Source organism: Macaca mulatta, chromosome 5 (genome assembly GCF_049350105.2).
Source record: "Macaca mulatta isolate MMU2019108-1 chromosome 5, T2T-MMU8v2.0, whole genome shotgun sequence".
Classification (NCBI taxonomy): Eukaryota; Metazoa; Chordata; class Mammalia; order Primates; family Cercopithecidae; genus Macaca; species Macaca mulatta.
In genome coordinates, this window is record NC_133410.1 from 149,223,974 (window position 1) to 149,249,885 (window position 25,912).

Below are 25,912 nucleotides of genomic sequence, written 5' to 3' on the forward strand. Positions count from 1 at the left end.
GCTGAGCATGCTGCCAGTTGCCTATAATCCCAGAAACTTGGGAGGTAGAGGCAGGAGAATCGCTTGAACCTGGGAAGAGGAGATTGCAGTGAGCCAAGATCGCGCCATTGCACTCCAGCCTGGGCGACAAGAGTGAGACTTTGCCAAAAAAAAAAAAAAAAGAAGGCTCTGAGATGTGGCCACATCAGTTCTCATGGTAACGGCAATGTCCTGTGGACATGGCACTGTAAGCTGGGACTGCCTGTTGACGTCCCCCTGATAAGGAAGGGGAGGTGGATATGAACGAACTCTTTATACAAGAGCACGATTCTTTTCTGATGAATATAATGAAGCCACTCTTTTCCCTCTTCATGCCAGCCCTCGCCGCCTCCCCGTCGATGTCCTTCCCGTCGCTCCTCTCCTTTATGCCTCAGCCTCCGCCCTGACTCTGCTCTCTAAAACCTCTCCTGAATAATATTCAAAGCTGTGTCTGCGTCTGCTTTTGGTGTCGGCCAATTAGCCCTCATTGTAAGGTTGTAATATGCTTCCCAGAGAAGTGGCACAATTGTTGTGTGCTTTTATTCAGTGATGCTTCCTACCACTATATGGAAAATGTAACAATACCCCCTCACGCCCTGCTGAAAGCAGCCGGGGTTTGAAAAGCTTTCAGAAGGCCATCTGCCGTCCCCTCAGCCAAGCAGAAGATCAGACACGAGGCCCTGCATTAGTTAGCACTCTAAGTAAAAGGTATCAAGGGTCTGTATTCCTTTTCATCTTATCCTCCATTATAATATGGGCTAAAGAAGGAAATAGACTTGTGGCTCCCCAGCTGAGAGAACACTGAGCCATAGCAGGAGTCTTGTCGGTGAAAAGGGAGCAGGCCTTTCTTTTCTGATATGAATGGAGCCAGTGTTTGCAGCCAGCGCCACGCTCCCAAGTGTCTGCCAAGCGACTATTGCCAGCTTTGCTGGGTTACACTGGACATCTTGGGAGACAACGGTGCAGATGAGAGTCCCAGAGTGGGGGCATGGTTAAATAAGTACACAAGGATGCGGCAAGTGCTGGCTGAGGGTGTTCTGGTCAGGACCAGAGAAACCCCTACCACCAGTGTCATTTTTCTTTACGCCCTCCAATGAATTTGGCTATGAATACTAATTTAAAAGATTATTCCCATATCCTTAAGGGTATCGAAAAAGATCATCTCTAGTATGTTGGAAATGTTGTTTTTAGTGAAATCAAACAAGTACATTAATTGCACCAGCAATGGCAAAAAGTTTCAGCAAATCTTAATTGGCATTTGGGATCTATATAAGTATGGATAATGCCATTGGCAGAGTAAAATATCTGTTCCTGTAAGCTAAAGATAATATGGACAGTGGCATTAGGAAAACCTCCCCTGGACCAGCAAAATGCCTTAGAGACTGAGCATAAGAGATTCAATAAGAAAAAGGAGATTAACTCTGCTTCTCAGCAGCTTCTGGGAGTGGTATGGCTCTAGGGTCACTAATGTATTGCTAGAAATTATAAGTGCTCTTTCTGCAGAAAAATCTTCAATCAGAAGAAATCCACTTAACTGAGACAAATGATCTAGCATAAAGCAAAAACTAGTTTTAGTAAACAAGCGTAAGAAATGTCATGTTAGCGTAGTATCTAATGTTTTCAGTAATCGAGAGTGTTCTCTAATTTTCCCAGCAAAGGATAAGTATTAATATTTTGACTCTTCCTTTCAAAGACAAAAACCATCCATTGGTTGCCTATATGTTTTTTTTCTTCGTCATTAGAATAATCACAAAAAAAGGGAAGGGGCGTTAGAATTTTCTCATGTTAAATTTGTACAACATCCTTCACAGTTATGGTGAATTTTTTCCAGGGAGAAATCCAGAGGAGATCCTGAAAATCAGGGTGCATTTTATTAACCTGAGCTCATGAGCTAATAAGATGCTGACCTGTCCCAGGTCTGCATTCCTGAAGAGGGGGCAAGGTGGCTGACACAGGGCCCTTCATTTCACAAAGGCCCCAGTTGGATGGGATCAGCTTTGGACACACTTTCCCTCACAGGCTTCCTGCCTGCTTGACTTGTTCAGAATTTCAGGGTCAAAGCCTGGTTTCCTTAGAGAACTCTAAGGTTCCTTTGGCCTTCAAAGATAGTCTGGGTGCAGAGAAGGAGGACATAGGCCTCAAAAGAACAGGACGAACCAGATGAATCAGTTTCTATTGGGCTCCATGAACCTAGAAATAAACATTTGAAATGATCCAAAAGCTTTATAAGTGACACTGCTGAAAGAATATATCCACCAATCACAGAATCAAAGTTATTGTAAAAGTTGTTCCAGAAAAAGGTGTTTTGCTTTCCTAGATAGGCTTTAGTATTCATTTTCTTTCTTTTTCTTTCTTATTTTTATTTTTATTTTTTTTGAGATGGAGTCTCGCTCTGTTGCCAGGCTGGAGTGCAGTGGCATGATCTCGGCTCACTGCAACCTCTGCCTCCTGGGTTCAAGCGATTCTCCTGCCTCAGCCTCCTGAGTAGCTGGGATTATGGGTGTATGCCACCATGCCCGGCTAATTTTTTTTGTATTTTTAGTAGAGACGGGGTTTCACCATGTTGGCCAGGATGGTCTCGATCTCTTGACCTTGTGATCTGCCCGCCTCGGCCTCCCAAAAGTGCTAGGATTACAGGTGTAAGTCACCGTGCCCAGCCTAGTATTCATTTTCAGTCCTCAACAGTGGGAGCATAAAAGACTCAGTGGTAGCTCACATGAATGGTCTCGAAGAACAGTGAGCCTCTCTTGCCGCCTTTCTGTTACAGTGACCTGGGTCTTCCCTCCACCAGCTTTCTTGGGATGCACACAGTCAACAGCAGGCTCTTTTCAGCCCTTACTCACTTTCTTCCCCATTTAATCATTGTTCCCTTCTTTCTCCATACACATGTTTCTTTGTCAGCTTAATGACTTTGGCTCAGAGCGCTTGACTGTGCACATGCGTGGTTTTCATTGCTGGTAGTGTGACGTTAGTAAAAGTTGTTTGAAAAGCTTGTATTTTAAAACACATTCTTCTTTTCTTATCCCTCTTGAAAATCTTTACTACCTTTTCTTACCAGACAAAAGGCTCTACTATTATTTGTTCCTCCATGTGAATGTTTTACTTTCATCTTCATTGTGGTTACCAGGTTAGCTTCCTTTATAAAAATGTTTAGAAGATTTTTTTTAAGCAATGTTTCTTATGATTCTTTTTTACTTTGGAATTTTAAATGACTTGAGCTTTGTGCTGGTACAGTGTTTCTCAACTGACACAGTGGATTCCTGTCCTTTCTGCTTTGAGCCCTTTACCATACTGTAAAAATGGAATTTCTGTAATAAAATGTTATAATTTGAGAGACTCTTTAGTTTGCAGTGACTGTTGACCCCTAAATGCTACATTTCTCAGCCAGTGTCTCTCTGTGAAATATTTAGTGATTGTCAAGCATACAGTTGCCCTGGGAGAGCCTATATTTCAAGGAATTTCTCAAAGAACCGGTTTTTGTTTGTTTTTTTTTGTTTTTTTTTTTCAGGATATTTTTTACCAACACAAACAGTAACTCTTCTATTTGTCCATTTTGTAGGTTGGGACATTTATGCTTTTTCTGTAACGTGTAATCATTTGACTGTGAAAGGAATTAGACAAATTCATAACTAATTGATTATTTTTAAAAAGCAAACTGCATATTCCAATGATTACACCCTTAAGGGTTTTTTTTTTTTTTTTTTTAAACCTTTTTGAGGGAGGCAGATTGATGCAGGAGTCGGAAAGAATGATTAATCAAATGTCATTCTAGTTTTCCTGTAGATTCTCAATTCTGGTGACAATTAGAAAATCAGGTGGTTTCTTTGGAAATCCTAGTTAACTATTTGGATACTTATTTCTATCTAAAAAGCAACCCGTCATCACTTATCACAAATAAAACCAAGAGTCTCAAATGTTTGGAGTGACCCCACACTTTACTAACTAGTCATGTGTCTCTGTGATGGTTAATACTGAGTGTCAACTTGATTGGATTGAAGGAGGCTAAGTAGTGATCCTGGGTGTGTCTGTGAGGGTGTTGGAAAGATTAACATTTGAGTCAGTGGACTGGGAAAGCAGACCCACCCTTAATTTGGTGGTCACAATCTAATCAGCTGCCAGGGAATATAAAGCAGGCAGAAAAATGTAAGAAGGTGAGACTGGCCCAGCCTCCCAGCTTATACATCATATATATGTACAAATAACAATGATTTAGAACAATGATACCCTGACTAATACAGTCTCTTAGGTGAATAATGATAATAAGCATTCATTAAAAACTTATTATATGCCAGGCACTGTGCTAAAAAATTTATATGCATTATCTCAATCCACACAAATATCATGCTATTGATATTTTCCCTGTTTTTCAGATTGAAAACTGGGCTCGGAAAGGTTTAGTACCTTGAACAATGCAGAGCTGGGATTCAAGCCCAGGTCTAGGTGACTTCAAAGCCTCTGTCAAATGACAATGCATCAGAATTGAAATTACTAGATAGATAGCATTTCTGCATTGTACTGACTAGGTAGAAGCAATAAGGTGCCTTCATTGCAGGTATTGAATAATGAAATATGGTCCTCTAGTTATGTTATGAGGTCATTGTTTCAAAAATGTAATCATAGAATCAGAGGGCAAGAAGAGCCCAGAGGCTCTCTACCAATATTGGAATATGCTCCGACATGAAAGATAGAATATAAAATTGTATCTATGTTGTGATTACAACCATGCAAAAGTAATTTATATATATGGACTAGAATGGGAAGGGAACTTGGAAAAATGTATATATTAGTGTGAAGGGATTATAGGTTATTGGATTTTCATGTTATATTTATGCAATGTTTTTCATAAAAAATGAGATTAATACTAGAGTTTTTCTAATATATAGAACTAAGGTATTAATCCTAACATGGGTGATAATTTTCAGAAGCATGTGAAAATATAAGTGGTTGGATTATGGACATCTATCACAACACCACTGTGGTGATGCATGTGAAAAGTTGTTTAGGAAAAATAAAATGTAGAAAGTGGCAAATTTAGCTACAGGATATTCAAGGCATGCATGGAGGGCGGAGAGTAAAGGAGACATGGCACAAATTGTAAATGCCACCCTTCAGCACCGTCATGTCTTTTGCATTTTATCCCTTATTTTGAAATAATCTCAAACTATAGAAAATTTTCAAGTAACCTAAAAAAGATTCTGTTTTGTTCCTAAGTTATTTGAAAGTTGCCAATGCTCTATCACTCCTAGATACATTAGTGTGTATTTCTTACAAACAAAGACTTTCTCCTTCGTAACCACAATACAACCAATATCATCAGGAAAACGGCATCCCTACATCACTCTCACCCAATCTTCAAAGCCCACTGAAGCTTCACCAGTTGTCTTGATAATATCCTTTACAAAAAGTATCAGTTTAAAATCATATGTTGCATGTAGCTGTCACGTCACTTTCATCTCCTTCAATCTGGAACACTTCCTCCATCTTTCCTTGACTTTCATAACTTTAAAAGATTATAGAGCAGTCATTGTGTAAAATGGTTCTCAGTTTGTGTTTTCTGATGTTTCCTCATGATCAATAAGTTTGGCAAGAATATAACAGAATGATACTGTCTTCTTCTCATTGCATACTGTCAGGTGGTATATAATTTCTATTTTCCCTTTACCAGTGAGGTTTACTTTGAGCTCTTGATTACGGGTGGTGTCTGACTCATTTTTCCTTCAGTAATTAGCAAGTATTTTAGAGGGAGATATTTTGAGACTATATAAATATTTCATTTCACATCAAACTATTTATTTATATCAGAATAGATTTACGTTTTCTCAATTTATTAAGTTATAATCCTCAGTATATCCTTAGAAAAGGAAAAAAGGAAGAGATACATAGTACCTTAATATCTTTTATTTATTTATTTATTTAGAGACAGGGTCTCGCTCTGTTGCCCAAGCTGGAGTACAGTGGTGCAATCTCAGCTCACTGCAACTTTCCCCTCCCAGGTTCAGGCAATTTTCCTGCCTCAGCCTCTGGAGTGGCTGGGACTACAGAAGCCCGCCTCCACACCTGGCTAATTTTTGTATTTTTTTTTTTTTTTTTTTTTTTTTTTAGTAGAGACAGGATTTCACCATGTTGGCCAGGCTGGTGTCAAACTCCTGACCTCAAGTGGTCCGCCTGCTTCAGCCTGCAAAAGTTCTGGGATTATGGGTGTGAGCCACCGCACCCAGCCTTAAAATCTTTTATATATGGAAATCAGGTGTACAGAGATTCTATTCCTACTGCCTTGAATTATTCAAATTTACACTTATATTCACTTCATTTCTTCTCCAGTAAATTTGTCTTCAAATTTTTCTCCAGTAGAGATAGGGAAGGGCAATCAACGAGGAAAAGTGGAATATTCCTTTATCCATTCACCCATTACGTACCCAGCTGTCAGTTCAGTGCATCTGATTTGACTCTCAGGCTGGCACCTCCTGCAGTGAATGCCACTGGATGAAAGTGGGTGTAGACAATGCATGTTCCTATTGCCATGTGGCTGGGCTCCTGAAGTTGTTAACGTTAATTTCCCTAAGGAGATAAGGTGTTTATAAACCGAACATTGATATTTTCACATGGATCTCAAAGCCGGGACTCAAATTAGGATTATGACCTTAAATTCTACATATCAGATATGCCACTTTGACAAAATGGTGACACAGATCAGAGCTGCCTTTGCCATCTCACTATACTACTTTTCCTAATCCATCGTAGTTGGTATTATTTTCATCATTCTAATAAAGAATGACGAATAGTAGCATCTTTAATTTGTTATACCCCACACCTTCTCTTTTTCTCCCCTTTTCCTCATTCCCTCAACAAACGTTTTATCCACTGTGTCCTTTGTTGTAATCTTGCCTCTGATCCTCTCTTGAGTGCTCTCTATGGTGTGTGTCTTCTTTCCATTGCTGTGTTCTGTCTTCCCTCCCTTCCTTCCTTTCTCTCTCTCTCACCTATGCACTCCTACTCCCTTTGGTTTCTCTCTCTGGTCTCAGAGGGGCCTGACCTTTGAACTCTGCTCCTCTGTCTTTCCCCTGATTCACACTCCCTATTGTATTGATGGCCTACAGGTTTGGAGATAAAGCAACACCTCACTAATCTGAGTTGAATGCTTTTTAAAAAAGTTTTAGCTTTATTATTTTAAGTAAAAGGAAAAAGAAGTCTTTGGCTCAGATAACTTTGAGTTTACGCACTTGTAATTTGCATTACCAGATAGTTACAATCATTGCTGCTAAATCCATTACCTGTTCACATATAAACATTGCTGCTAAGGCAAATATTTCCCTTGTTTATTACCCATTTATGGAGTATTTTTCTTAGGAACACTGAGTAATGACTAAGTTTCCAAGCTCTAGAGTTGAAGTCCCTGCAATCAAACCCTGGTTCAGGTTTGGTGTGGTAACATTGTGCAAACATCTCTAAACTTCAGTTTCCAGTTGACAACGCTACTGCATGGCTGAGTTAGCCTATAGTGCCTCCCAGCCTTCTCAGCCTGGGTTCTGAGAGGGAACTAAGCCTTCCAAAGGTGTTCATTGTATGCAATGAATTAAATTATTTCCTTGCATCTAGAAAGGTACTGGTTATAAAACACCCTTGGGAGAATTCAGAAAATGGTCACTCACATCCTTTTCTGTGTTCTGTGGTTCATTTGGGGAAACCTGGTCGAAAAACGCTAGGATTCTGAAATAGAAAATTCCCTTTGGAAAACTTCATAAAATTTACTTAGCCTTCTTAAAATAGAATCACCATTCCATTTGAATCACCATTCTATTAAATGGAATCACCATTTCAAGAAAGAGGAAGAACTTACATTTCTGTCACCTAGAATACCTATTCATTTGGACCAAGAACTCTGATTTATGAAAGTTGAACAGATTAACTGCAATTCCGCCAGTATTTAATATGTGTATGTTATTTTGCATTTTCATCCAGTGTTTGTTACCGAATGAGAGAAATGTCTTTAAGAAACTATTTGTTCTGTACGTTATTGCTGTGTAACAATTTACCCCACAAGTTAGTGTTATAGAGTGACACCATTTTATTTTCCTCACTATTTTGTGACTCAGTGATCCGGGAAGGACTTAACTGAGCAGTTCTCCCTTAGGGGTCTCTCCTGCAGCTGCAGTCAGATGTAGGTGGGGGCTGCAGTCATCTGAAGTTAGACAGGCTGTGTAACCAAGGTGGCTCACTCACACAGCCACGGTGGAAGCTGGCTGCTGGCTGGGAGCTGAGCTGGAGCTGTCATTTCAAGCACCTACATATGGTCTCTCCAGTACAGTGGTTTGGGGGGAATTGTATTTCTTCTTGGTGGCTAGTTTTCCCTAGAGCAAGTGTTCTAAGACCGACAAGGAAGGTTGTGTGTCCTTTTTATGACTGATCCTTAGAAGTCACACAGCATCACTTCCATTACACTCTCTGGGTGGAAGCAGTCCCAAGCCTGTTCAGCTTCAAGGGGAAGGAACGTAGGAGAGGATGTCTATGACGGCATGTCAAGGATTTGTGACCACTTAAAAAATCACCACAGCTGGTCCTCTGGACACAGATTATTTACATTCTTCCAAACGCAAAATACATTTACTCTCTCAAGACGCCCCAGAAGTCTCATCCAATATGACGTCAGACTCAGGCTGGAGACATGGGATCTAGATGCCCATGCAGATATGGGTGAGGCTCCTCAGGGATGGTCCTTCAGATGCTTTGTACTCTCTCTGAAGACCTGTGAATTAAAGGCTCCTCACACACCCAGGATACAATAGTGAGGGATAGGACAGCGTCCATACTTTTCCTCCGCATGGAACTCTAAACAAGATCCCATTTTCTTTTTAGTTGCTTGGCTCCTACTACCTGGCAGGCAGTGTGCTAGAGTCAGAAGACTTTTTGTCGCCCCACTGTGGTGAGGCTTCAGGCAAGCCACTTGACTCCTCTGGATCTCATTTTCCACGTGTAATGAAATAAGACTGATAGATCCCTTGAGAACTCTTTCAGCTCAAAAGTTCTGTGATTCTGTGAAATGCTAAAATTGTACTACTTGGATATGAACAGACACAAATCATTGTGCATAATTAAGAACATTCCACAAGTAGAGAATGTTACTAAATAAAGGATAAAATTAAAGTATGAATTAATAAAGAAGTAAATTTTGTGGGAAATAGAAGCAGATTTTGAACCAATTTTGCCACTAGATGTCACCAGTATACCATCTCAAAGAGAATAAATAGGCTTTTATCACTAACAGTTCCCTGTGTAGAACCCCTAAGTGGCATTCACGGTGTCTTTTTGTTTACTTGGAATATCTCCTGACAGTTGTCAGAGACGTATGTTATGATGAGGTGAAGTCAGTGTCCCTCTAGGTGATGTTCCAGGTGTGCCTAATGTTCTGTAAGCGTGAAGAGCCACTACTGAAACAGTAAGGAACTAGGATTTTCTGCTTTCTCACTGGGATGCGATGAGGGGCAGGGAAATAACTTGATAGGAAGTAATATGAGCTCTGAGGCGAAAAGGCACTGTGGAAATCCAGTGTCATCCTCAAATGCGGCACAGACATGTTAGCTTTTTTATGACACAGAGAAAGTACGGACTGGGAGCAGAGCACTCGTTTATTCAGCCAATGTCTGTGGACCTGCCTTCAGGCGCTATGCTTGGCAGGGGCTACATTGATGCAGAAGATGCAGTTGCTACCCTCAAGGAATTTAAGAAATGAAATACAGGAGGTTTCTATTCAGATTCAATATTTTAATAAAAAATGTTTTTATTAATGGCCATTGACTTCTACTGATGCTTCTTGAATCTCCAGCTCAAGTGGTTCTCTTCCTTTTTGAACTTTAGATATCCAACCAACATCTTCTGTGACATTCTGTAATATTTCCCTTAAGATACTGTATAAAGAAGGAGGAAGATAAATCGGAATTTGACACAGAACTAAAGATTATTCCATTTAGAGGTTTTTGGGAGAAGCAGGTTGGGATGGCCCCTGAGTTTCACTACATATTTTTGCTGGTATGCCAAGAGTACTGACATCCTGCCAGGCAACTTCTCTCAGATTTTCTTATTTTATCTTGTTGACAGACCTGTAGGATAAGCACTGTAATCACCATTTCTGCCAATGATCTCTTGCAGCATGGCAGTGGGTTTTGTTGTTGTTGTTTTGCAAAGTGATGCTAAGAGTTACACGTTGGGCCTTTTACATCAAATCTAGAACTGACCGTCACATGAAAATGTTAAAATGCTGAGTTCAGTTGCGGCCAATGGTGCTTGTTAGGAAAAACTCTATTAAAATGTATTTTAGGCCAGCACAGTGGCTCACACTTGTGATCTCAACATTTTGTAAGGCCAAAGTGGGAGGATCGCTTGAGCCCAGGAGTTTGAGACCAGCCTGGGCAATAGAGTGAGACCTCATCTCTACAAGAAATAAGATTAGCCGGGCATGGTTCTGTGCCTGTAGTCCCAACTACTTGAGAGGCTAAGGCAAGAGAATCGCTTGAGCCCAGGAGGTTGAGGCTGCAGTGAGCCATGATTGTGCCGCTGCACTCCAGCCTGGGTGACAAAGCGAGATCCTGTCTCTAAATAAATAAATAAAATAGTGTATTTTAACATAAAATTCTTTGGGTGGGAGAAACAATGCTCCAAGTGAAATTAATACCTTGAAACATAAAGAGTCATGGAGATCTCCTGTGAACAAACTTCTGTGAGTGACAAGAATGGATTCAGAATATCTCTGAGGACTATATCTATTTTCCCCCAAAATGAACGCTACAGGATACTTTCTTATAATGTGCTTCATGTAGTACAAAAAAAAATCTGCAAACTCCAGAGCTCACAATTCTATAATAAAGAATGAGTTGCAAGGAATTTTGGGATCTTTCCATAACTTGAGGAGCTATTTCTTCTAAGGCTGAAGGGGACTTGAACTTGATTTAAACTAGTTGTCATCAGCCTTTAGAGCAGACACTGAGATTGATTCTGAGCAGGACACAGCCACAGCCCGTATCCCTTAGTAGCAAGGCTTTCTTTAGCTTTCTGCCTTCACTGGAGAAGGAAAAAGAGAGCCTGGCCGTATCTTTGCTTTACACTGGGCATGATTTGCTTCACTGTGATGAGTGTTACTAACTATACTGGCAATTATTAATTTTAAGCAATTGTTTTAAAACAAACTAAAGGCAGGCTGAAGACAGGCTCGTTTCTTCTTCTCCTTCTCCTTCTTCTTTTTGTGACAGAGGCTCGCTCTGTTGTCCAGGCTGGAGTGCAGTAGTGTGATCTTGGCTCACTGCAACCTCCACCTCCTGGGTTCAAGCGATTCTCTTGCCTCAGCCTCCCAAGTAGCTGGGACTACAGGCCGAGCCACCATGCCTGGCTAATTTTTGTATTTTTAGTAGAGACAGGGTTTCACTATATTGGCCAAGGTGGTCTGGAACTCCTGACCTCAAGTGATCTGCTCACCTCAGCCACCCAAAGTGCTGGGATTACAGGCGTGAGCCACTGTGCCTGGCTGTTACTTCTTATCGTTGTAGAGTTTGGTCAAATAGTGGAAAAGAAAGGTTAGGGAGAGAGCTACAAAAATACTACCCGACTTATTTTAAAAATATTTCTGTTAATGGTCACTGACTTCTACTGATGCTTCTTTAATCTCCAGCTTGTGTGGATGCTTCCTTTTTAAATTTTAGATATCCAACCAACACTTTCTGAGACATTTTGTAGTATTTCCCTTAAGATACTGTATAAGGAAGGAGGAAGAAAAACAGGAGTTTGACACAGAACTAAAGATCATTCAACTTAGAGGTTTCTGGGAGAAGCACACTGGGATGGGCCCTGAGTGTCACTGCATATTCTTGCTGGTATACCAAGAATATAGGCCCCAACCAGGCTTTACTCAGGTATGTTTGCAGAGAGCAACTTTAAGCGATGAGGTAATGCCTCTCTGGTTAAAGAATAAGCTTGCTTACACTTGCCATAAAAGCCAGAGATTCCCCAAACTCAATGTTCCTCTCCTATATCATAACCCACTGCATGTGCAGGCATCTACAGGGGCCCTCTGCCTTATCCCTGTGGGACTTGGGAGACATAGGTAACAGCAACAAATCAGCACGAAGCTCATGATGAGCTGGGAGGAAGAGAGTCCTTGAACTCTGACCCAGACACCTCATGTCTTCCACCAGCATTCATGAAACAGGCAATCGTTAGCTTGCAAGTGCAGTTGACCTTTGAACAACATGGGTTTGAACTGCATGAGTCCACTTGCATGCATTTTTTTCAGTAAATATAATGGAAAAATTTTTGGAGATTGTGACAATTTGGAAAAATTCACAAACTTCGTAGCTTAGAAATATATTAAAAGATTAGGTATGTCACAAATGCATAAACATATGTAGATACTAGTCTGTGTTATTATTTATTACCATAAAATAGCACAAATTATAAAAAGTTAAAATTTATCAAAACTTATGCACATGCTTACAGACCACACATGGCACCATTTGCCGTTGAGAGAAATGTAAACAAATGTACAGATGCTGTATTAAATCATAAGTGCATAAAATTAACTATAGTACCTACTGTACTATTGTAATAATTTCACAGTCACTTCCTGTTGCTATCGCTGTGAGCTTAAGTGCTGTGAGTATCCACTTAAAATGCCATGGGACACTAATCATCTCTGTGTGAGCAGTTCATCTCTCTGGTAAATTGCCTATTGCAGTAAAAAGTAATCTTCTTTGGTTCTCTAGTGTTTTTCATTGTGTTTAGTGCAATACTGTAAACCTTGAATAACACCATGGCACCCATACAAAGTGCCACTATGAATGCTGGAAGTGCTCCCAAGAAGCAGAGAAAATTCATGATCTTACAAGGAAAAGTTGAATTGCTTGATATGTATTGTAGATTGAAGTCTGCAGCTGTGGTTGCCCATCATTTCAAGATAAATGAATTCAGCTTAAGAATGATTGTAAAAAAAGAAAAGGAAATTCATGAAGCTATCGCTGCAGCTACACTGGCAAGCATGAAAAACTTACACTTTTTGCAAAATACCTTTTTGTCTAGTATTGCAAATGCAGTTTTTCTGTGGGAATGCAGGATTCCTATAAGAAATGCATACCTATAAACTGTGATGTGCTTTGAGGAAAAGCAAAGTCATTATATGACAACTTAGAGCAAAAGGAAGGCAAAGGATATAAACCTGAAGAATTTAATGCCGGCAAAGGATGGTTTAATAATTTTAGGAAGAGGTTTGGCTTTAAAAGTGTCAGGATAATGAAAGAAGAACCTTCTGCCAACCAGGAGAGAGCAGACAAGTTCCCAGATGCCATTAAGAAAATCATTGAGGAGACAGAATATCTGTCTGAACAGGTTTCTAATGCAGATCAAAGTGCCCTGTTCTGGAAAAAAGAATCCACAAAGGACGTTTCTTAGTAAGGAAGACAAGATAGCACCAGGATTTAAGGCAGGAGGGGATAGGCTACCTCTACTGTTTTGTGCAAATGCAGGGGGGGGGGGTAATGATCAGGACTGCCCTTATCGATAAAGCTGCTCATCCCTGAGCCTTGAAAGGAAAAGAAGAACATCAGCTGCCAGTCTTATAGTTGTACAACAAGAAGGCCCAGACAATGAGAACCCTTTTTCTGGATTGGATACATCAGTGCTTTGTCCCTGAAGTCAGGAATTACCTTGCCCATAGGGACTACCTTTAAATTTTTTTCTGATATTGGACAGTGCCTCTGGCCACCCAGAACCCCATGAATTCAACACTGAAGCTGTCAATGTGGTCTACTTGCCCCCAAAAACAATGTCTTTAATTCAGTTTCTAGATCCTTGGCTCCTAAGAATCTTTAAGCCTTATTACACAAGGTACTCAATGGAAATGATTGTCAATGCCATGGAAGAGAACTCTGATAGAGTATCATGACAGTCTGGAATGATAACACCATTGAAGGTGTCATCGTTGTTATAAAAAGAAAGGTGTGGAGGTCATCAAGATTGAAATAATAAATTCATGCTGGAGAAAACTATCCAGATATTGTGCATGACTTCACAGGATTTACCACAGAGCCAATCAAAGAAATCATGAACGATATTATGGCTATGGCAAAAAAAAAAAAAAAAGTGAAAAGTGAAGGGTTTCAAGATCTGGATCTTGGAGAAATGTAACAGTTAATATACACTACACCAGAGGAATTAACAGAAGAAGATGTGGTGGAGATTGGTGCTTCCAAACCAGTGCCACTTGATGAGAAAGAAGACATAGAAAAGGCAGTGCCAGAAAACAAATTGACGTCAGACAATCTGGCAGAGGGGTTCCAATTATTCAAGACTGCTTTTGACTTCTTGGACAAAAAGAATGACATGGACCCTTCTATGATGCAGGCACTGAAACTTCTTTGACACAGGCACTGAAACTAAAGCAGTGAAAGAAAGGTGTTACCATATAGAAACATTCTAAGAGAAATGAAAAGAAGCAAAAAGTCAGACAGAAATTACAATGTATTTTCATGAAGTTTCACTGAGTGTCCTGACTCTCCTTCCTCCCTTTCCCTCCTCCATCTCTTCTGTCTCTGTTGCCCCCGTGTCAGGAAGACGAACCCCTTCTCTTCCTCCTTTTCCTCAACCTGTTCAATATGAAGATGAACAAGATGAAGATTTTTATGATGACCCAGTTCCACGTAATGAAAAGTAAATGTATTTTCTCTTCCTTATTACTTTCTTAATAACATTTTCTTTTCTCTAGCTTACTTTATTGTAAGAATACAATACACATACAAAATATGTGTTAACTGACTGTTTATGTTATTGGTAATGCTTCCAGTCAACATAGGTTATTAGCAATTACACTTTGGGGAAGTCAAAAGTTATACATGGATTTTCCATTGCACAGGGTATTGGCACCTCCTAAGCCCCACATTATTCAAGGGTCAGCTGTAGGATAACATCCCAGATCTTGACAAAAGCTGACAGAGGAACTCTATCAAGTTGATTATTTTTATCATAAATGGTTACCAGGGAAACAAAACCATAAGGTTCATGTTTGTATAATGCAATTTTTAAAATCCATAAGCAGTCTAGCATTTTAGAGCCTTGCTTATAACTCGGGTGCCTCCTTTCCTTTCTTTCTTTTTTTTTTTTTCCCAAATAGAACTTTTATTACTTTTCTAATCACCTCTTTCTTGCCAAATGCTTTTGGAGCAGGTGCTTTCTGGGCTGGAGCTTTCTGACCCTTCTAAGCTTTTGGAGGCAGCGCTGCCTTCTGGCCTGTGGCTTTCTTGGCAGGAAACTTCTGAGCTGGAGATTTCTTGCCCGCAGCGGTTATCTTTTTGCTAGAACTTTAGCAGCAGCTGCAGCAGCAGTAGCACCCTTCACAGCAGGTGCTTTTTTGGGAGAAGCCTTCGGAGAGTTGTCTTTTGAAGCTTCTTAACTTCATTCTTGATTATTCTGTTCCTCATTGCCTTTACAACTTTAAAATGATCAAAATCTGTCATCTTGGCTTTCCTTTCTCCGGCTTCAATCTTCTTGGCCGCATTGTGTGACTGTCCATTTTGTATTGTATTTGCTTTCTGCCAGGCTTGTCGGACATACTTCTGGTGGGCACTGTGTGGAAACCTGAGGTTGGAATCAGTGAGCTGCATGCACTTGAGAGGCATGGTCTGGCTGGGCGCGGTGGCTCACGCCTGTAATCCCAGCACTTTGGGAGGCTGAGGAGGGCAGACCATGAGGTCAGGAGATCGAGACCATCCTGGTTAACACCGTGAAACCTTGACTCTACAAAAAATACCAAAAAAAGAAAAAATAATAATAATTAGCTTGGCATGGTGGTGGGTGCCTGTAGTCCCAGCTACTTGGGAGGCTGAGGCTGGAGAATGGTGTGAACCCAGGAGGCAGAGCCTGCAGTGAGCCGAGATTGCGCCACTGCCCTCCAGCCTGGGAGACAGAGCCAGACTCTGTCTCAAAAAAAAAAAAAAAAAAAAAAAAAAAAAAAAAAAAAAAGAAAGGCATGGTCTGTCTCCTCACTTGAGTGCAAGGTACATCAATCAAAGCCCTGTTCTGATCAATAACATCTACAGTTGCGACCAATTTTCCTGCACGAGGTCCAGAGGAGATGTAGTGCACATGACCAACCTCCACGAAGTGCCTGAACACCATGTTGGTGGCGTTTGGCAAGAAGGAAGAAGGCCAGTTGCATTCTTTTATAAAATATTAGTTATCGACCAGGCATGGTGGCTCACGCATGTAATCTCAGCACTTTGGGAGGCCCAGGTGGGTGGATCACTTGAGGTCAGGAGTTCGAGACCAGCCTGACCAACATAGTGAAACCTCATCTCTACTAAAAATACAAAAATTACCTGGTGGTTGTGGCAGGCACCTGTAATCCCAGCTGCTCGGGAGGCTGAGGAGGAGAATCACTTGAACCCGGGAGGTGCAGGTTGCAGTGAGCCAAGATTGCACCACTGCACTCCAGCCTGGGTGACAGAGCAAGACCCTGCACACCAGCCTGGGTGACAGAGTAAGACCCTTTCTCATAAATAAATAAATAAATAAATAAAAGTATTAGTTATCACTGTAACCCTGACTTCTATGCTCTTCAGAGAATTACTTTATGCTTGTTAAAAACAGAATCTCCTTTATCATTCCAGACACATATGATTAATCCTGATTTTAAAGCCAGATTTTTTTTTTTTTTTTTTTTTTTGAGATGCAGTCTTGCTGTGTTGCCCAGGCTGGAGTGCAGTGGCGTGATCTCGGCTAACTGCAGCCTCCACCTACTGGGTTCAAGCAGTTCTCCTGCCTCAGCCTCCCAAGTAACTGGGACTACAGGTGCGCACTGCCATGCCTTGCAAAGTTTTGTATTTTTAGTAGAGACAGGGTTTCACCATGTTGGCCAGTATGGTCTTGATCTCCTGACCTCATGATCCACCCGCCTCGGCCTCCCAAAGATTACAGGCGTAAGCCACCGTGCCCAGCCTAAAGCCAGATTATTTTTATAAAATTTTAGTGAACATGTACCCAGCTGACATGACTGAAAATATAGATTCGTGTTTAGAGAATCACAGAATCACAAAATCACAAATGCTGGAATGAGGTGGCTCAATGACAACTCACTCAGGAAATACACTTTGAGAACCTGTGACAGGCAGAGTGCCAAAAGCTGGATGGTCAGACACAATCTTACCAGCAAAGATTGACTCTTAAATCTGGGGAACCATTCACTCTAACTCACTGGTAGTGTTGTTTGATAAAGTTCTTAATGTTATTTTACACCATGTTAAGAAGCTAAATGAACTCTCTTCCAAGCCCTCACTTGAGGAAACAGGGGTGGACAGGAAAGTGACTAACTCCCCGCAGTCTGATGGTTAATTTCAAATATTTGAATGCTGCATAATATCTAGCTCACGATAGACACAAAACTAAACTTTTAAATGAGTAAAGAATGGAATGAATTGAATCTAGGCTGAGCCAGAGCAAGAACCCAGGTTTCTTCTTCTTCAAACCAATGTTTGTCACATTGTTGGTAGATCAGAGTTTTCTGAACCAGTCATTTGCATACCAACATCATGATTTTTGCCACATTAAATTAACCATTTAATTAAAATCAGTTTTGAACCTAGCTTTATTCTAAGCAACATGTTAACATCTGTGAATTGAGAATTAGTTGTATTATTCATATTATAATAAAATAAACATGTAACTATTTTAAAAAATTCATCTTGTACAACCAGAGGTATAAATACCAATTCTGGGGGAAATGCTAATTGAAAATATTATCTAGAGAAAAATAAGGACTGTAAACCAAAAAGTATCTGAGATAGGTCTCAATCAATTTAGAAGTTGATTTTGCCAAGGTTAAGGACACACGTGGAAGAAAAGAACACAGAATCAGAGAAACAGGCTGTGGTCTGTCCTTTATCCAAGGATGACTTTGAGAGCTTCAGTATTTAAAGGGGAAAAGTGGGCTGGAGAGGGAAGAGCGAGGGTATAGTAATCTACATGTCACTGGAGAAAAGGCGCAGGTAGGGGAATGGTGAATGACGTATTCATCTTGTGCGCAGCAAATCGGCACTTTACATGAGATAGGGTGAACATAGAGTAGCTACCTATAGAGATATTTAACCTTTTATACGTAGCTATCTGCTTAAAAACAGAAGGAAAGGCAGCTTCTTGCATGACTCAGCTTTCAGCTTATTTTTTTTCCTTCTGGCAGAGTGAATTGGAGTCTTGAGTTTTTATTCTCCTTTCACAGCACCGAAACTGCACAGAATCATTCCTAACTATTTCTGTTTTCATGTTAAAGTCCAAAGGTTGATTCCATAAGGACCTTGAAATCCTTTGCAATTCTTGCTTGAGAAACTCTAAAAGTACATGGGTAATTTCTTACATTTCCTCTGCCTATTGAACAAATAAATGAAAATGACTGATCAAATTTGTTTACTCTTGGTTATTATCAGAAATTATAATCTTGAGAAAAGTATACATGAACACCTTAATTTACCAAATAGCTATATGGTATACTGTTGAGTATAGTATACTAGTCTGTAGTATACAGTTACGTCTAGTTTTGAAATCAAGTTTTAACAAATAGGTTATATTCTTTACTCACCAAATTCAGAACAGCATTCTCCAATGAATTCAATAACCTTTCAAGTGAAAAAAATGAGTAAAAAGGAAAATGTGAGTTCTTATTTAGGAATGAAATGAAACATGTTTTGCAAATTAATGAGCTTAAAGCATCAGAGAACACACCTGGTTATACTTGAAAGTTATAAAAAATGCTTCCATTTAGCATATTTCACCTTAAAATATCCACAGTATGTTTAGAAGCCTCTAATTACTTAAGATAAAATAGCAGCTTGTATGTGCACAATGAGTGTGCGCCAGACTGGAACATCAAAAAGATCTTGGAAGTTCTCTGTTTCATTATTTATCATTTCTTCCCCCACATAATACGTTGCCTTGTACAGTTTTCAATTAGGACTTCCCCCATTCTCTATGAAAAAATTTTAATTTTGTGCCTTTGTTTAGATGAACTATATTATCAATATTCACATAGTTCAGGTCACATGAATGTTCACCTTATAATTAAATATTTCTATGCAATTTCAGTGGTTTCTATTTCTACTTATAGCCTTTCCATATTCAGAAGAGGGATTTTTTTTTTTTTGAAACGGAGTTTCGCTTTTGTTGCCCGGGCTGGGGTGCAATGGCGCCATCTCGGCTCGCTGCAACCTCTGCCTCCTGGATTCAAGCAATTCTCCTGCCTCAGCGTCCCAAGTCTGAAAGCTGAAAATAAGCTGAAAGCTGAGTCATGCAAGAGCTGCCTTTCCTTCTGTTCCTAAGCAGATAGCTACAGACAAAAGGTTAAATATCTCCATAGGTAACTACTCCATGTTCACCCTATCTTATGTAAAGTGCCGATTTGCTGAGCGCAAGATGAATACATAATTCACGGTTCCCCTACCTGAGCCTTTTCTGTAATCCCTTCCAAGGGATTACAGGCATGCACCACCACTTCTGGCTAATTTTGTATTTTTTAGTAGAGATGGGGTTCCACCATGTTGGTCAGGCTGGTCTTGAACTCCTGACCTCAGGTGATCCGCCCACTAAAGTGCTGGGATTAAAGGCGTGAGCCACCACGCCCGACCCAGAAGAGGGAATTTTTTTATGGCCAAGTAATTTTTAAAACCATTTTTATTGAAAAATATAATACAAATGTAGAACCTGTATAAAATAAATATGTAGTTTAATAAAATAAATATGTAGTTTAATGAATGTTTATTTCATGATCAGTTTGTCAAAATTTCAACTTTTTTTTTATACCCACTTACATGTACTATTCTTTTAGGCATCTTTTGGTCATTTCAAGGTGGGTTTTTTCCCCCTAATCATTTAAGGTACATCTTAATGATCAGCAACACTGTTTTATCAAATTTGAACATCTTGTGAAAGATATATTACTCTCTAATAGTTATCTTTTTGTATGTTATCTTTTTTAGATAGAGTTTCTAAAGACTTATTTTAAAGTTTAAATTAGCAAACATAATTTGGTTCTGGAATTTGAAAAAGGTAAACACTCTAAAATAACTATATCCTATCTTATGGCAATCATTTTTTTGCATTTTAAAAATAGTTTTATCATCCAAAGGTGCATCCAAAATAAACCATAGGTTTTTCTGTCTATTTTTAAAATACGTATTTGTGAACCAAAAGTATCTGAGACAGGTCTCAATCAATTTAGAAAGTTTATTTCACCAAGGTTAAGGACGTGCCCATAACACAGCCTTAGGAGGTCCTGATAATATGCTCCCAAGGTGATCGGGGTACAGCTTGCTTTTTTACTTTTGAGGAAGACATAATACATCAGTCAATACACATTAGATGTACATTGGTTCCATCTGGAAAGGCAGGACAATGCAAAGTGGGGACTGCCAGCTTATAGGTAGATTTAAAAATTTTCTGATTGGCTATTGGTTGAAAGAGTTAAGTTATTATCTAAAGACCTGGAATCAATAGAAAGGAATGTATGGGCTAAAATGATAAACGATTATGAAGACCAAAGTTTTATCATGCAGATAAGCCTCTAGGTAGCAGGCTGCAGAGAGAATAGATTGTAAATGTTTCCTTTTTTTTTTTTTTTTGAGACGGAGTCTTGCTCTGTTGCCCAGGCTGGTCTTGGTTCACTGCAAGCTCTGCCTCCCAGGTTCACGCCATTCTCCTGCCTCAGCCTCCTGAGTAGCTGGGACTAAAGGCGCCAGCCACCACGCCCAGCTATTTTTTTGTATTTTTAGTAGAGACGGAGTTTCACCGTGTTAGCCAGGATGATCTCGATCTCCTGACCTTGTGATCCACTCGCCTCAGCCTCCCAAAGTGCTGGGATTACAGGCTTGAGCCACCATGCCCGGCCAATTGTAAATGTTTCTTATCAGACTTCAGGTCTCTGTTGATGTTAATGCTGGTCGACTTTTCCTGAATTCTAAAAGGGAGAAGGGTATAATGAGGCATGTCTGAACCCCTTCATATCATGGCCTGAACTAGCTTTTCAGGTTAACTTTGGAATGCCCTTGGTTGAGGGGTCCATTCAGATATTTGGGGGGGTGCTTATAATTTTATTTTTGGTTTACATATTTTAAATGTCTTTAATCTACAAGTTTCCTTTTCACTTCTTTTCCCCCAGTGCAATTTATTTTTTCATTTAAAAAAAAATTTTTGTGGTACATACTAGGTGTATATATTTATAGGGAAGTGCAATTTATTTGGTAAAGAAAAGGGTTTTGTTTGTTTTGTTTTTAAAATCTGTGTCCTGTAGTGTTTTGCATAGCTGGAATTTTTTTTTTTTTTTTTTTTTTTTTTTTTGAGATGGAGTCTCACTCTGTCACCAGGCTGGAGTACAGTGGCATGATGATCTTGGCTCACTGCACCCTCCATCTCCTGGATTCAAGTGATTCTCTTGCCTCAACCTCCCAAGTAGCTGGGATTACAGGTGCCCACCACCACACCCAGCTAATTTTTGTATTTTTAGTAGAGATGGGTTTTTGCCATGTTGGCCAGGCTGGTCACCTGACCTGAGGTGATCCCCCCACCTCGGCCTCTCAAAGTGGTGAGATTAGAGGCGTGAGCCACCGCACCCAGCCTCATAGCTGGATTTTGATAATTTTATGCAGGTGGTAGATTTGACATATTTATCAGTTCTCTGTATTTCCTGTTAAATTGATAATTTATGGGCTTGATCAAGTCAGGCTTCAATTTTTTTTAATCAGACTTTCACAGGTGATGGTATATTCATTTTCCATTAGAAAGTAAATGATATCTGTCTCTCTTTGTGATGTTAGTAACATTGATGCTCAGAGTCTAGATAACTGTTTCTAGTAATCTTTTTAACTATACCCCTCCCCCTAGGGCCTTTTAATACATTTTCTTAATGAAACTTTTTCCCTATGAGATTGTCTTTTGCCATACTTGGAAAACGTTTATTTCTTCAAACATTTTTCAGTACAATACTATTTTTCCTTTCTTTCTGGGACTCTGATGACTCAAATGTTAGATCTTTTTTGGCCCTCAGATTCCTGAGGTTTTGTTCATTTTTTGTTTCAATAATTTTTCTCTCTGTTGTTCAGATTGGATAATTTCTACTGAAATTATCAAATTCACTAAATCCTCTTTCATCTCCATCCTGCCACTGATTCTTTGCAGACAGTTTTAAATTTCATTAAAATTTAAAAATGTAATTAAATAATTATATTATTTTTCAGTTTAAAAATTTCCATTTGGTTTTTATTTATATCTTCTATTTATGTTATTCATACTTTCAATTATCATTTCTATCTTGGGATTTTTCATGATTGCTTACACAGGTATTTTTGTAATGGCTGCTTAAAATCATTTGCAGATAATTTTAACATTTGTGTTATCTCACTGTTGGTATTTGTTGTTACTCTCACGGGAATTGAGATTTGCATGGTTTTTCATAAGCAGAATAATTGTGAATTAGATCCTGAATATTCTGACTATTATGTTATAAGTCCCTGGGTCCTGTTTAAATCCTATGGAGAATGTTGATATTTTTAATTTAGTAGAAACATGAGTTGGTTAGGTTGAGGCTCCAAGTTCCAACCCACCTTCTTTGGATGGTGGTTCTAAAGTAATTTCAATTTGGAGTCTTTGCAGTTATTTATTTTTATTTAATTCTAGCAATCCTAGTAACAGTTCAGTAAAGCAGGTATTATGATACTCATTTTACAAATAAAAAGATAGGTTTGAATTCAGACTATATTCACTAGCTTTATGATATTGGACAAGACTGTCTTTGATCCTTTATTTCCTACCTGTAAAATGGAATCGATAATACATAGCTGACTGGATGGTTTGAGGACTAAGTATAAAACAACACATGTAGCATACCTAGGGCATTGTAGACTCTGAAAAAATCATGGCTAGTTCTTGCCGGTTATACTGAGTGTCAACTTGATTGGATTGAAGAATGCAAAGCACTGATCCTGGGTGTGTCTGTGAGGGTGTTGCCAAAGGAGATTAACATTTGAGTCAGTGGGCTGGGAAAGGCAGATCCACTCTTAATCTTGGTGGGCACCATCTAATCAGCTGCCAGTGTGGCCAGGATATAAAGCAGGCAGAAAAACGTGAAAAGGCTAGATTGGCTTAGCCTCCCAGCCTACATCTTTCTCCCATGTTGGATGCTTCCTGTCCTCGAACATTGGACTCCAAGTTCTTCAGTTTTTGGGACTTGGACTGGCTTCCTTTCACCTCAGCTTGCAGACAGCCTATTGTGGGACTTGTGATTGTATGAGTTAATACTACTTAATAAATTCCCCTTTACACACATATATATATAAAATATATATATATATGACTAATAGGATATATATATTCTACAAATATATATATTCTACAAATATATATATATATATATCCTATTAGTTCTGTCTCTCTAGAGAACCCTAATACACTAGTCTTCTCATTTTTAAAAAATGATCAATTTTATTGAGGAAAAATTACTATCAAATGCACACATTTTAAGTTATGGAAGACGACTTTTGACATTCACATACACTGTGTAATCACCACACCAATCAGTCAAGATATTATAGGACATTTCCATTGCCCCAAACAGTCCCATCATGCTCCTTTGAGTCAGCCCTCCTCTCAACTTCCACCCCAGGCAATCACTGATCTGATTTCTGTCACAACTGATAAGGTTTATCTGCTCCAGAACTTTACATTAAGAAAACAATAAAGTCTGTACTTTTTGTATCTGGTTATTTTCATTCAACATAAATATTTTAGATTCACTTATTACCAACAAGCTTGTTCTTATGTATATCTCAGAAATTTATTCCTTTCTAATTGCTGGCTAGTATTTCTGTATTTTTGGAATGTTTTCCTATTATTGATTGAAATAGCTCTTAGATATTCTGAATTCAAGTCATTTGTTAACGTATTGTGACTATGGTTTTTCTCAAGCCTGTGAATTATCTTTTCATTTTCATTATGATGTCTTACAGAGAGCAGAAAACCTCAACTTTTATGAAGTTCAATTATTTAAATTTTTTTTATATTGTTTTTTGTGACCCATCTCAAAAAATTTGGCCAACACCAAGGGGATGAAGGTTTTCTTCTCTGTCTTCTTCCAGAAGATTTATAATTTTGGCTTTAATGTTTTCGACTCTGGTCTATTTTGAATTAACATTTCTGTGTATGCTGTGAGGTAGAGCTTGATATTCATTTTTCCTGCATATTGATATCAACTCGTTCCAGCAACACTTGTTGAAAATAATAATCTATCTATTCCCATGGAATTACCTCGGTACCACTGTGAAAACCTAAATTATCAAATTTATTGCCATAAGATTTTTCATAATATTCCTTTTAATGGCTTCAGTATCTATAATATGTCCCTGCTTTTATTCTTGATATTGGTTATTTGTGGTGCCCCTCTCCTTTTTTTTTCCTGGATAAGTCTGCCTACAGTTTTAACATTTATTATTCCTTTAAAAGAACCGCCTTTTTGTTTTACTATTTTTTCTATTGTTTTATGATTTTCAATAGGATTGATTTTTTGCTCTATATTATTTTCTCCTATGTGCTTGCTTTGAGTTTAATTTATTTTTCTTTTCCTAATATCTTAAAATGAATGCTTAGATTCTGGATTTGGAACCTTTTTTTCTCATATAAGCATTTAATGGTAAAAAAAAAAAAAAAAAATTCCCTCTAAGCACTACTTTAGCTGCATCTCACAACTTTTGATATGTTTACATTTTAGTTTAAAATTACTTTCTAATTTTTTTGTGTGTGACCCATGGTTTGTTTAGAAGTACATAGTTAGATTTCTAACTATTTGGGGATTTACAAATATCTTTCTGTGACTGATTTCTAGCTTAATTCCTTTCTGGGTAGAGACAATAATTTTTATTATTTCAATTATTTTAAATTTGCTGAGATTTGTTTGATGATACACAGTGGAGTCTATTAAAGAAAGTGTGTTCTTCAGTTATTGGGTGGAATGTTCTACAAACGTCCATTAGGTCAAGTTGGCTGATAGGATTGTTCAGGTCTTCTATATCAATAGTTCAGAAATTTGCCAGCCTTTTTTCAAAATCAGCTTCTTAGCTTTCAAAAACACTAATGCCTGTATCTCACTCCTTAAGATTGTAATTTATTTTGAGGTGTGGTCTGTTCACTAGAATAATTAAAAGATTCCCAGGTGATTCTAATATACTGAAAAGTTTGGGACCTGAGTTCTGTATACTTAGATTTTCTGTATACTTGTTTTACAAATTGCAGAGCAGGAAGTAATGAACTGTTTGAATTCAATTAATTTTTGATTCATTGCTATTTTTTAGCACTGTGGTTAGGATTTTGCGTCTTCTTGATGAATATGCCCCTTTATCTAATTGTTTTAACATTATTTTACCTAATTATTAGTGAAGGTAAACATTTTTAAAAAAATCTTTCTGGCCATTGAGTTTTCCTCTTCTGTAAGTGGCCTACTTATGTTATTTGAATATATTTATCTTGAGTTGTCTTTTTCTTATTGATGTGTCTGAATTCTTTATATTTTCAGAGTTTTACTATATTCTGCCAACCTGTGGCTTGTTTTTAACTTGATTAGAGATGGCTTCTCTTCTGTTTGTAAAACTTCTAAATTTTAAAATAATATTTTCCATCTTTCCTTAATGAATCATGCTGTTTCTTCCCTATGGTGATATCATAAAGACATATGCTTTTCTTCTAAAAGTTTAGAGTTTTGTTTCTCACATTTTGGGTCATTATTTCATTTGGAATTTAGTTTTATTTCTGTTGTATCAGGATCGAATTTCTTATTTTTATATAAATAGCCAATTTAACTAGAACCAATAAAATTTGTGTCTTCTATATCCTATGA

The 25,912-nt window shown here is 38.6% G+C and overlaps 1 protein-coding gene and 1 pseudogene across 1 annotated transcript in view; one reads left to right on the plus strand and one right to left on the minus strand.

The window, feature by feature from the left end:
- SCOC (short coiled-coil protein) overlaps nucleotides 1-25,912 on the plus strand; it is a 44,708-nt gene that overhangs the window by 7,569 nt on the left and 11,227 nt on the right. The window lies entirely within an intron of this gene.
- LOC100429278 (large ribosomal subunit protein eL14-like) lies at nucleotides 14,964-16,193 on the minus strand (annotated as a pseudogene).